We start from the raw sequence: 13,275 nt of genomic DNA, 5'->3' as shown, positions 1-13,275 counted from the left end.
GTACTTGTCCAGTAAACCTTATTTGAAAAACATTGAGCCTTAATGAGAGCAGTGTCTTCTCATCATTGAGTTGTCACCTGTCACTGGGATGCTCTTCCCCATTTAAAGCTCATCCTTTCTTGCTCACCCCCGTAGTTTCATCTGGTCCTGACCCAGACATTTCTGCCTGAGTCCTCATTTGCAGAGCGCTCCTGCTGAATCCCAGCAGGTTGAGCTGAGGTCTCATCCCCTGGGGCCTCAGCCCTTCCTGCTCCCTGCGGCAGCTGGCCCTACCTGTCCTGCCTGGGCTGGCTGCACTTCAAGGGCACAGCCAGTCAGTGCCTGGGAGGGGAAAGGGAAAAACAATTTGTGTTTCTAATTGCTCTAAGATGTGATTAGGAGCATCTTTCCACAGAAAAATGTCTGCTAAATAGAATATTGCAGGAAGGGCTTGTCAGTGCTGTTGCTGTTGGGAGATCACAGTGTATGACTGGAAATGCAAAGAGTTAGTCACTCTTTTTGTACCCTGGGCTGTTATTTAAAGCTCTTGCTGGGAATGTCATTGCAACAGGGAGTAGCAGGAAATAAGGGCTGGGGTCAATAATGACGTTTCCTGAGCAGAGAGAAAGGATGTGTCAGCTGAGCAGAGGTGGCAGTGCCCAGAGTCCTCACCTGAGCTGCAGGCATGATACTCATGGCTGTGGCAGCTTCTGTCTGTTTCAGCGCATCTTTTTGTGTAAGAAGCACATAAATAATCAAAAACTGAATGGAGTCTTTTTTTAGAATTGTAGGCGATTGTCCCGCTCATAAAAAACATCAGTCACCAAAAATACTTGTCTGTTGTCAGTGCGAAGGCTTTAAAGGTCTTTCTGGTTCTGTGTTTAATCTTGCTTTGATTTAAGCAAGTTTCATTTCGAGAAAGAGGAAAGGCAATGTAAGGGTGCCTTAAGGAGGCATAAGGGGTGGTAGCATTGCAAGTCATGTTGCTGGTGGTTTTCCTGGGACAAAGTACCTCTGGCAAAGTGATGTACGTAAACTGCTGAGGATAGCAAGGGTTTGACTAACACTAGTTCTGGCCCAGATAATACTGATGAGAAGAGAAGGGAAGGAGTGGGGCTATGGACCAGGCTTTGCTAAAGAGTAGATTTGGAGGTGCTGTAAAGCCATGCCTTTTCCCACGGGGCTGCTCTGAGCCTGAAGCACCCAGAGCCTTGCTGAGCCAGTCCCTGCAGTCCCAAGGGCAAGTACAGAGGGCTCAGCAGGCTCTGTGGCCCTGGGGAGCCAGTGCCAACCAGCACACAGCAGAAGCAGCCCGAGGCTGCCCCATTCAATCCTGGAGCTCCGGGCTCCTTGAGCAATCCCCAGCTTCAGAGGGCACCGCTCTGATGCTTCCTTCCAGTTGCTTGTACTGCAGGGTGGTGCCTGAGCCAGGCTCCACTTTCCTTCCTCAGGCACAGCCTCAGGAATGGCTTTGGGAGAGCAGGAGGGAGGGGTGCCGTGGCATCCATGCAAATCCTCGGCTGCTTTAGGCTCCTCTGTTCCAACCCAAGCTGGAGAGGTTTGTGCTTCATGGGTCGTTCCATTTGTTTAAACATCCTGCTTGTATTTTCTGCAGGCAGGCGGTGTCCCAAATTATTATGTAGCATGGACTCTTTAATATCATGAATTTAAGGGCTAACTTTGATATGAGCTGCATAAGCAGAGAGTAAGAGCTGCTTCATCCCTGGCAGAGGCTTGGTGCTGGATACTGGCAGGGGGTGTCTAGTTAATTTTTGAACTTTCTTACTCCATCCAAAGTTAAAAGCTGATCCCAAACTGCTGATGACATCTACCACCTAAAACTAGGTGGTTAAATCTCAACCTGTCAGCTTTAGAGGTTCAGGGGCACTGCTTAAGCCGTACTGTGGCACCCAAGCATGCTTGAAAATCACCTCACAAACATGCTGTTGTGTTCCTGATCCACTGCCACCCCTCTAAAGAGTCAGCAAGTGACAGTGGGTGCAGTGTGAGCTGGGCTCTGTCCGAATTAGCATTCCAAAATAAGTGTGAGGTATTGCCCAATTAATACTCTGCATTACCCAAGACCATGAACAGTTTCTTTTGTGAGGACCAAAGTTGTCTTTTTTAAAGAAATAACACAAAGATGTGTTTAAATATGCATGGAATGCGTATTGGTTATTTTAAACACTAAAAAAGCCTCGTTATCTGGGAGACCAAGGACAGTTTTTTTATTCTATTGAGTCTTAAAACATCTCTGAAACTTTTCAGCTGGGTGTAAGTCTAGAATGAGAATGTTCTCTTAAGGCTGAATAAGTTGTAAGCAGTATTCTATTGGCAATGCAGAGGGTAGGATGGAAAGAGGAGGGTTGTCCACCCAGCAATAAGACAGGTTTAAAATGCAGAAATTAGGGGATTACGTGGTGTTTGTTGCCTTCTGCAGTTTGGGGTGCGGATTGGTTAGGTTTTTGTTTTGTTTTGTTTTGTTTTGTTTTGTTTTGGTTGTTTGGGGTTTTTTTAACCCATTGGAGAATCATTCCAGGCTTTTTTCACTACCAAGAGAGATGTGCTTTGCCTCTAGGATGTGAGTGACAGTGCCCACTTAGCTGTCTTTAGAGGGTGGGACAGAGTGTGCAGACCGTGCAGTGCTGATAGGTGGCCTCTGGCTCGTACAGGGACACCTGATGGAGCCAAGCTCACTCATCCTGTGGTGCACATATCTGGTTTCTTGTGATGCTTCTCAGTGCATAGCCCTGGGCTCTGCTTCTCCTGCCTTACAACTTTTCTATCAGTGAAACCCCACTGATAGATTATGAGAGTTGCAATTTGCTGCTTAATTTTATGGTGATATCAGAGTAAGGAGACTCAGGCCATGCATTAAGAGGGTGTTTTTATGAGAGCAATGATCAGGCTGTTGAGTCATTACATCTACTTTACACTTTGGATTTTAATTGCTTTATGGAGCTCGTTAATTTTTGTTTCGTTTACTTGTAACTTCTGAGAGGTAGTTGTCTTTATCAAAAACTTCCACCAGCTCTTTCATCACTACTTCTCTATAGTACCACAGTTCTTAGAAACATGTAGGCAGGATTTTATCCCAGGTGGCTATTCCATTGTGGCTTCAAAATTACTACTGTGTTTTATTTTGGCTTGTTTTCCTCTCTCAGTTTCTAGGAATAGATGTAGCATTCAGAACAGTGCAAGTAATAATCAGAACTTCTTAAATATCAACTAATGTGGGAGATAAAACTACCCAGGTGACATATTTGTAAGTGTAAGCGGTAGTAAAGCCATATGAGAAGTCATTATCTCACATTTTTTAAATCATTTGTTGAGATTTATGTTGCTGTTTATTTAAAACACCCTCAGTGTAAAGCTCCTGGGAATACTGGTTAGAATGTGGTATGCAAGTCTCTCTGTGCAGGGGTTTTCATGGGCAGCTGTTCCTTGACCTTGCCCTACATAAGGAGTTTGAGGCTTTCATTTCTGGATTACCGACAGTCCTCTCTCAGTATCACACATTCACCTTAGCTTTCTCAAAATGCAATGGCAAATCAGATTGCATTAATGGAAAATGCCGTGGCCTAGAAAACAGCTTTTACTGCTGACAGAATGGGCTGATGAAATCTGGGCTGGTAAGGTATGCTATTTTTGATTGTGAAAAGTAGCATTTTCTGAAGGTTTGCTGAATGCAGTAATGTGATTTCATGTTCCTCTTTGTTAGTTATCTCTAGCTGCTGGTGATGGTAATGGATGTTGTTAATGTTCAACATTTAATCAGCTAAGTTATGTGTCTGTCTGCTTTTCTTTCTCGAAATTTGCAAGGATTGTTATCAGCTCCGTGTATTTTCTAAGAAGTCAAAAGCAGCTCAGAGAAGATGAACAGAGGTCTGCTAAATCTATTTGAGAAGCCCATGAGTACAAATGAATGATTATGTGAAAAGAATTCAGTCTTCCCTCTGACTGAAGAGATGCCTGCAGTAACTGTTGGCTTGCACAGTCTTCTTCCAACCTTGCCATGACCATTTAGTGAGCTTTGATTCAGACTAATTCCCACAATCTCTAGGTTTTATTCCCTGCTGAGGCTGGAATAGCTGGATGTCTGTTCAGACGCAGAGTTACTTTCTAATTTGTGAATCAAATGCCTTTTTTTTTTTTTTTTTTTTTCTTCTCTGAGGGCCGCAACCTCTTGTCCCAATCCGGCCAGGTGAAATTTCACAAGCACTTTATCATGGCTCATACCTCAAGCATCCGGACACGCCTTTCTGATTGTCATTCATATCCGCCTGCCATTGCCTCTGGCATTTGCTGAGTTCATGTTTCCGTGTGATTTACTGCAAAATATTTTGTTTAACGAGTCACTAACACACACTGATGGGGGAGTCCCTCTAAAGAAGCTGAACTAATGATAGCTTTCATCTTTGCTTTCTGCAGGTAGACGCTAAAAAAATCCCTCTGTTGGTATCCGTGCTTTAGACTTTGCACTTAGAGAGAATTCTTAAAACTTGGGAACTCTGACCCCGAATCTGTGAGTGCTTTGAATTGCAAATGCTCTTTGTCATGGGCTCTGTGTGTGTAACGAGGCGGAGGAGCTCTGAGGCAGCCCTGTGCTCCCCAGTTGCAGAATTTCCAGTACAATTAGGTTATGAGTCAGCAGCAGCTCTGTGAGTGTTCAGGTAACCACTGAGGTGTCTGGATGCTGAGGCTGCTCCTTTACAGCATTTCTGGGAAACCTTTTAATATACCAGAGCAGCTGCTCTGTTTTCTGGCTTGGCTTCTTTGCCCGAATAAAGTCACTAAGTGTTTGCAATACCAAAATCTCCTTCATGTTGGCAAAAGTGATTCATATGGGTCTTATAAAAGATTGCTTATCTCCCATGATGAGTTGGGTACAACTGCAAAAATAGCTCCAAGTGTCACATTCACAAAACACAAGCAAATGCATAAGAATAAAATATAGCAAAAACCCCCATCTCCTCTCTTCCCCCAGTTGGTTGCTGATCTCATGTATTTGGGGCTCTGCCTGGCACAGTGCAGATTTACTGATCCATTAGTGGCTGCTGTTTGGCTGCACCTTCACATAGGAAAAATATGTCTAGAAAATAAACTTGGCACATCAGACATGCCATAACTAATTCATTGCAGCCAGCACATTTCCTCCTGTTCTGCTTAACTGCCTCAAGTTTTGATTATGTACAAATTTAATGGTTTGGTTCTGCTAGAAAATCTGGGGTTTGTTTATTTAAATTTATATTTCTTAATGAATTCATGCAAGAGAAAGCGCTAAGCAATTACAAGTGAGGAACATGGAAAACGACTGTGCTGAGCTGAGCGTTACTTTTTGAAAGTACAGGCTCTCCTCTGGTTTTTTTAGTAGTCTAATAAAAATTTTGGTAAATGAGTGACAAAGTGCTCGCACATTCAAGCAGATGGTGGTCCCTGAAGGACTCCTTGTTGGAGCAACCAAACAGGATCCTCTGGGAGCTCAGTTTTGGTGGTTGAAGGCAGAGTGCAAGTAGCCCTTCTGTGGGGTGGGCACAGGGGAAAAGGCTCTGGTGGCCATAGGTGGGTGTTGGGGCTGCTCTAGGGGATTATCCCTCTGTAGTTGTAAGGTGCCTCACTGTACAAGACTCGACAGTCAGAGGAACACCAGGAAGACAGTCAAGTTTTGCAAGGTATTTTTTTCTATTTTGGGAAGATCCTACTGGTAGTTGATAGAGGCAGAGAGAAAAAAAGGGAAAAAAAAATCCATTTCTGCCTCAGGTCTTATGTCTTGGCTGAAGGTGGGAGTAGAAGTTACTCTGTGTGACTTTGGGATCTCTTGAAAAGTGAGAAATATGTGCTGAGAACAGATTGTCTTGCATACCCAAGCAAATTTGTTTAACTTCTGTAAGATGACCATGTCGACAGCCTTTTAAAACCTCGCTCTCCTAAGCTATCTTAAATACAACTGGGATGTTTGTGATAGCATTTTGTTAATTGTTGAGGCAAAATTAAGTCTCGATATGGTTTAGTGAGAGTAGATAAAGTAGTGCTCATAAGAACTCTGAGCTGATATCATATCAGGAAGAGCGCGAGGTGATCGGGGCGGACGCGGGTGACGCGCCAGCTCCGGCCTTGCCACCAGATTTCTTTGCTGGAGTAAATTTTTGTGGCCTGGACTGAAGTCAGTGGTGCTTTTGGCCATTTCTCAATAGCTCCACAAATAATTATTTTATTATCTTGCACTAATTTACGTATCATGTAGACATTTGAATAAATAGCTCCATCATGTCAACCATGGGGGCCTCTGAGCCAAAATGGAATGTTACTGTTGAGTTTATTTGCCAGTAGTTTTGTTGGAGATAGATGCTTTTCCAGATTAAGAAGCAAAACTGTGTTTGTTTTGTCACTTTCTCCTGATTAGCAGCTGTATGCCATCCAGCAGGAATTTGAGGGGAAGCTTTCCTTCTTGTGTGTCACAGTTGCTGGAGTGAAGGCTCTGTGGGCTGGGCTGTGTCCTGAGCTGTACCCCAGCCTGGGGACTGTGTGGGACCTCTGGGTGCCTGCTCTGGTGACCAGGGCTGCAGGAGGCTCGGGGCAATGTGACAAAGCCCCAGTGGGAATGGCTCATGCTCGGGATGGGCTTGGCATCCTGGGATCTGTATGGAGAGAGGGAAGAAAACCCCTCATCAGCCCTGGCTGACATTAACCCAGTCACCTGAGAAGTCTTCATTTGCTTTAGCAGTTGGCTCAGCTGTTGGCTCATTCCTCATGCTGGAGCTGGTCTTGAAAGGTCTTATGCCATGGTTTGTGCCTCCTGCAGTGCCAAGAGTGTGAGCTCCATCTCCCACAGGAGCAACAGGCACCTCCACCATGCAGGCTTTCAGCCACTGTGGCTTTGCTTTGGTACAGGTGGATTCACTCTCTGGATGCTTCCCCTGGAGCAAGTCAGGGGTCCCTGTCATCCTCCTGTAAGTTATTTCTACTGCTCACTGGTGCATCTGCTGAGAGCCTCCCTGGAGCTGTCTGGCAGAGACTAAGCTGGGAGAGAAGAGACCTATCTCAGCTGTTTTTGGTCCTGCCTGACATCGGCTTCTTTTCACCAGGACTTTATTTAATTTACCTTCTCATAAAAAGGGAGACTTTCTGCAGGACCCTTGAAGAGTTCTTGAAGCATTCATTAAATGTCTGCCTCCATAAAACCCCCTGCTATTAAAGTTTTACCAGGTGATATGCCCATTGCACGACTGGGCCAAATCCTGTCCTCCTGGAGCAGCAGCTGTGTTGTAAATTTCCAGGTTGCCTGGACCTGGAAGATGGATGGGCAGAGTTCTAATTTAAAGATACCAGCCATCTTATGAATTCAGGATAGTAGAGGAGCTGAGTCCAGCTCAAATTGTAATTCTTCTTACCGAGAACCCCCAGCAGCCACTCATAAAACTGGTCTCTCTTTGCTGTTCCTTTTCTGAGCCTCTTTCTTGCTGGGGCTGTGACAGCAGGTCCTCCAAACCAGCCTCTGTTCATCAAATGCCTTTCCCTCCCTCTGCAGGGTGTGCGAGGATGAAAAGAGGCACTGAGTGCAGGCTTGGGGGAGACATCTGCTCTCTGCAGAGCAAGTGCTGATGAACCAGAGTGGTGGAAAGCATTCTGAGTGCACCTGAATGGGGTCAGCGGGGAGAGCTGCTTTCCTCCTCCTGGGTCGGTGCAGTGCCACTCCTGGCATGTCCTTCAGAATGTCATGATACAGAACTTGACTGGGGTTCTGCTGTGCTGGTGTTTCTGTTGGTGACCTAACAGACTCAGCTTCAGAGCTATTTTCTCCTGAGGTAATTCCCTGTCTTGCTTTTATTTATTGGTGATAAAAGACTATCACAGATAAAGAGGCATGTTCTCACTTGACTTGATAACTTCCATGGCATTGCTGAAGGTGATTTACAATTTATACATGGAAAAGATTTGCTGATCTCATTAATAACTTTCCAAACATCTAGATAAACACGCTATTGCTCTGAATCAAATGAGCATGAAACAGCCAAGGTATTCACCTGCAAGGGCTTCTGGCACTCTGCTCTTTCCCAGACAACAGAAGTTTGACAAAAGAATGCGGGAACTGCCAAAACGCGTTTCTCCTCACAGCCAACCAGATCACCCTAAGGTGGGAGATTTCAGCTATTCTTGCTAAATTATTCTTCTCTATTGAAAGGCTTGTTGACAGGAGAAGATCCCCAGATCTTTGATTTTTAAATACCGGCTGTATTTCACATCTCTTTGACTGCAGCCCATGCAGGCATTTTGCTGCATCCTCTTGAATATCCTGCCAAAGCCTGAGATGCAAAAGAGGGGGTAAACAATCTCTACGAGCTTCCTCCACCACGGCTGTAAAGGGAGAATTGACACAGCCCTGAGTATTCCCTGCTGAGCAAGGTTGTTGCCATGATTTGTTTCATCAGAAATAATCACCTCCTCTTGTTTTATGGGCATCTTGTTATCTAGAGATCTCCAAGTGCTCTATTGCTTAATTAAGCCTCACAACAGCTTTTAGGTGTATCTATTGTGAATCTTATTGCCTTGCTAAGTGGATAAACTGAGGCAGGGCTATTGAAGCACACACTCTAGGTGTCTGTGTAGTTACACTCTTCAGGTTAGGGGGAGCAAAGGAACAGTCCTGCTTCATCTTCCTCTGCTCCCTGCTTCTTTCATGCCATTCACTTCTGTGGGAGGGTTATCCATAACACGGGAATCTCACGTGGTCTGTAGAGAGATGAGCTGGAAGTTAGTGAGCAGAAGGTGAGGCCAGACCAGCTGGGAGGAAAATGAATGATTTTTCCTCTCTAAGACAGCGATACACAGCGTTGTGTCCATGAATGCCGGAGGCAGGTCAGGCAAGCTGTTCTCAGCCTCTGTGGCAGAGCCAGGAATTACACCTAAGTCTGCCATGTAGGTGTGAGATTGCACCTCGTTGTGAAGCTTCAGCCTGTAAGGGAGATCAGGTGTGGACAAATAGCTTCCAGATGGCTCCTGGCATATTTGAGGGTTTGTAGGTTAGCGCAGTGAGGGGCAAATCTCCTTTCCTGGAGATACTCAGAAGTGGTCTGGACACAATCCTGAGTAATGTGCTCTACACATTACTTGAGCAGGGAGGTTGGAGTAGAGAATCTTTCAACCTTACCCATTCTGTGAAACTTCAGCTTGATTTTCATATCTAGGAGAAAGTTGGGGGGGGGGAAGGCATCTAGGGGAATCCTGGGTGGTTTGAGTCTTCCTCTTTCAGAACCTCTTTGGTACCTAGTGCCATGTTTTAATGAGTGCACCTGCATGTGCCTCAAGTCCATCTCCTCTGAAAAGGTAGGATCTGTCTAGAATAGAGAAACATGCAGCTTGAGCAGATTTAGGGAGAAAAGGACAAACAACTGAGCTGCTGTTTTCCTCTTAACTTACTCTTTGTGCTAAATTTTGCATTGGTAATGAGCTAAAAGTGCTCATGTGCTCCAAATAGCAAAGGGCAAAGAAGAGAAAAGCAACTCATCAATGTATGACCCTCTCTAAAGTGTCGTGGGTAATCAAGTGTGAAGTACTTAATGGATCATGATTTGCATGCCACTATTTTGATTGATGTTCTACTTAGTAGAGGTTTGATAGTTTTTTACAGTGGTGTTGATGGGAGTCTCTCAGCAGCAAAGGTATTTAAAAGATGTGTCGATGTGGCACCTAGGGACATGGTTTGGTGGTGGACTTGGCAGTGTAGAGTTAGTAGTTGGACTTGGTTTTTTTCCCTAACTAAATGATTCTGTAAGCACCTCGTCTATTTTCTTTAGTGCTGGGGAGAGCCAAATCAGTGGTTTTTTGAAGTCATTGTGTTCCCAGCATCTTTGTTAAACAGTCTAAAATAGTGCAGAGTTGTTATCTTGCAAAGACCCGGATCTCACCAGAACTGTCTATATTTAGGCATCTTCCAAAACGTTTGTGTTAAGCAATTCTCTGGGGAGACCAAAATAGCTTTTTTTTTTTTTTTTTCGTTGTTTATATATAATGTACAGCCATCTAGAGAGGATGTGATGATTAAACCATATTAAGACATCTTGCTATAGCTCTGGAGATAGGAAGTTCAATTGTGTTCCAGGCTGCTCACAGTTAAAGCAAGAATTATAAAAAGCCCAGAAAAACACTGTAGTTTTTAGTTTGCTGGCATGACGTGACTCCATCACACTCAGGATACAAGTTCGAACAGTAGCAGAAAACATTACAGCTATGCCGGGTTCTGCTGCAGAGTGAAATTCCACTTGCACAAAAGAGACAGCTTTAAGGGATTTAAGTGCAGGATCAATCCTCAGGTTGTTAACAATAGACATTTTGTTAAGGGGTATTCATGTAATAATTATTTCAGCCAACTTGCAATGTCTCATTAGCCTGTATAAAATACAAGCACTTTTAAAATAACTGGGAATAGGGTGTTAGATGCTCTATAAAACATTACGAGTACAATCTTTGCAAAGTCCAGGGCCCTGAGCTGATGCTTGTGTTAGGAGCTAATAGACTTTTTAAACAGTAATGGTAGAGCTCTGTGTTGGACCTTTCTTAAAGTGCTCAAGCTGATACTGTGCTCTATCATCGGCTTTTCTAACTTCGGGGGTTTAATTGCCTTTCTACAGAGCTGTTAAGATTTAGGAGATGAGAGATAATCCCAGGCTGGCCGGACAGTACTTTTGAGATACAGATCTCTGTTCTCATCAGTGCTTTTACACCACTGGGAGAGAAGCTTGTAAGCAGGTCTCCTGACAAGAGGATTAGGGCTTGTTAATGTGGAGATTCAGGGCAATTAATCAGCTTTCACTGGAGTATATCATAAAACTTCAGTAGGGATTTTTTTTTCCCTGTAAAATTTTGTTCTTGCTAAAGAACAAAAATTGCGATTTTCTCCTTTTTTTTTTTTTTTCTTAAAAAAGCCCCACCTTATTATGTTTGCTTGAAAAATCTGTCAGTTTCGTGATTCTCCTTGTGCTGCTTCTATTCAAGGATATCCATCAACTTGTTTTTCTAATTGAGTAATTATTTGAAACTGATTAGTTGACTCATCCCGTAAATCTCACAGCTTGTATAAAGGTGATTAAACTTTCAAAGCTGGATGAAGTCTGTGGCAGAGCAGAGTGACAGCCTGAGCACTCTGAAGAGCAGAACATCCGAACACTTGGCTCAGGCAGCAGTGTTTCAAAGCTGCCCTTAGCACCTGGGTCAGTGTGCTGGCAGTGTTGGTGCTCTCTGCTCCCAAAAAGGACACGGCTGCTCCCGAGCAGAGGGAGCTTTATCATACCAGGGCATCTGTTTGTACTTTAAATACTTCTTAGCAGTATTTAGACAGTGACCTGCCAAGTCCCCAGTTCAGCAGCACATTCCTCTTCGTTAAAGCACTAAAACGTGAAGCTGTGTGTGTTTTTAGCCGTGCTGCCTGCAAGGAAGGGACGTGTCCCTGTGCCGTGTGCAGGCACAGCGTCCCCAGTGCTTCCTGCTGGTGGCCCTCGGCTGCTTCGCTTGCCACTGCCAGTCCTAGCAGATATCTTCCTGCAGAGAGCAGAGCAGGTTGGGATTTTCACTCCTCGTGGAAATTGCTGACTTCTCACTGAGAAAGGTGGTTTTTGGTGGGTGTTTGTTTGTTTGTTTGTTTGGTGGTGGTTTTCAGCCACAATTTTTTTCACCTAATCCTTGAATTTTTAGCTTTCTGTTTTTATTTTAATTTCAGACAAAAACCCAGTGCAGCAAGTGTTCTGTCCAGGGCCTTATTTTCCTTGGTGAGATTTTCCAGCTGTTCCCCCACCCCTCTGGTGCAGGGCTGAAAGCTTTGTGTGCTGGCAGGGTTGACAAAGCTCATGTGAGATCAGGGCGCTGTCAAAGACCAGGAGTGAGCATGATGTGGGAAATGTAAAGCTTATTCCCAACTCTTCCCCCCATCTACCACAGCTGTAGCAGAGAAGAGGGTTGTATAGATAAGCTATTATTATTGTTATTTTTAATACCTAGAAATGTGAGATTTTCAAATTTGTATATTTTTAAGAAGAGTTCTCTTTTAGCAGTTGTGATCTATCAGCTATGTAGCAAAGTTCAGAATTATTAATTTTTAAGAATCAAAGCTGATTTTTCATTTTTGACTTTTCTATGTATCTACCTATTAAACTTATACATGAATTGTATATGTATTTAATTTTTTGGTTTATGATTTTGACTATCTAGTTTTTTTAGAAAAAGAGGGACTGATGAAGCAGATTTTGGCGTTTGAAATGATCGCATTTTCAGCATAATTATATTTCTTTTGCGTGAGGTGCGAGTTGATTTGTAATATTTCTGTAGAAGACAAGCAAAGCATTTCTCTGAGTAAAACACAGGAGAACTGATGCTGCTTAGGAGTGGCATTCCAAACCCACAGACTCTGTCCCTGCAGAGAGGATTTGGCAGTGTGGCCGTGCCAGCGGTGCCGTGGGTCTGTGCCCACAGTGTGCAGTGTCCAACTGCATGGCAGAAATATCTGGCAATTTGCTCTGAAGGCTGTGCAAAGAAAATGATAGCCCAGTGAACAGTGCCTCCTTGGCTGGGATTAATAGGCCATTCTGGTTCTAGAATCGTACGCCTGGGAGTTGTGTTAGTGCCTGCAGCTCTCTCTCGAACAGATTGCCGTGTCAGATGTCCTGTTCTGTTGTGCTTGTGCCCTTTGCTGAGCTGGAGACTTCATTTTCTGTGGTTTATTTCCCTGGATTTCATGTATATTTAAAAAAAAAAATAATAAAGCTCTGGAATTCAGGTCAGAAGATTTTGGCTCGTTCAAGGATTTTATCAGGAGGGCAGTGAAGACGTCCAAATGGACTCTGGTGGGTTTTAGAGGACAAGCTGCTGCAAGCACATGCCCAGGTGTTGCAGAATGCTGATGTGGATAGTCAGGGAGCCCTTGGCACAGCTCAGACACACAAGAAAAGCACCCAGGAGCATTCTGCAGTCTAGCCACTGCCTGAGGATGCAGAGGAGGTGTTAGGAAAGTCAAAGCTTGGGTAGAGTTGGGCTGATGTGGGATATGAAGGACACCAAGAACACCTGCTCCTGCAGACACAATAAGGAAAGCTGAAGAAAACATGGTCCCAGTGCTCCGTGGGGGAGGAGGCCTAGTGACAAGGACATGGCAGAGGTGCTGAATGCCTTCTTATCTTGGCTTTCACTGGCAGTGTTGGCTGCTAGCCCTCCAGGTCCACCAGAGTCTGTGAAAGTGAAGTGTTACAGGAGAGGACTGAGTACAGAGGAACTAAATGATGGGATGTGCCTGATGGTGCAGAAGGATTT

General features: G+C 44.3%; 1 protein-coding gene across 4 annotated transcripts in view; it reads left to right on the top strand.

The window, feature by feature from the left end:
• EPHA4 (EPH receptor A4) overlaps nt 1-13,275 on the top strand; it is a 105,148-nt gene that overhangs the window by 21,808 nt on the left and 70,065 nt on the right. The window lies entirely within an intron of this gene.

This window comes from Hirundo rustica, chromosome 10, assembly GCF_015227805.2.
Source record: "Hirundo rustica isolate bHirRus1 chromosome 10, bHirRus1.pri.v3, whole genome shotgun sequence".
NCBI lineage: Eukaryota > Metazoa > Chordata > Aves > Passeriformes > Hirundinidae > Hirundo > Hirundo rustica.
The sequence above is the reverse complement of the archived record's forward strand: the minus strand, read 5'-3'. Positions and strand labels throughout refer to the sequence as shown.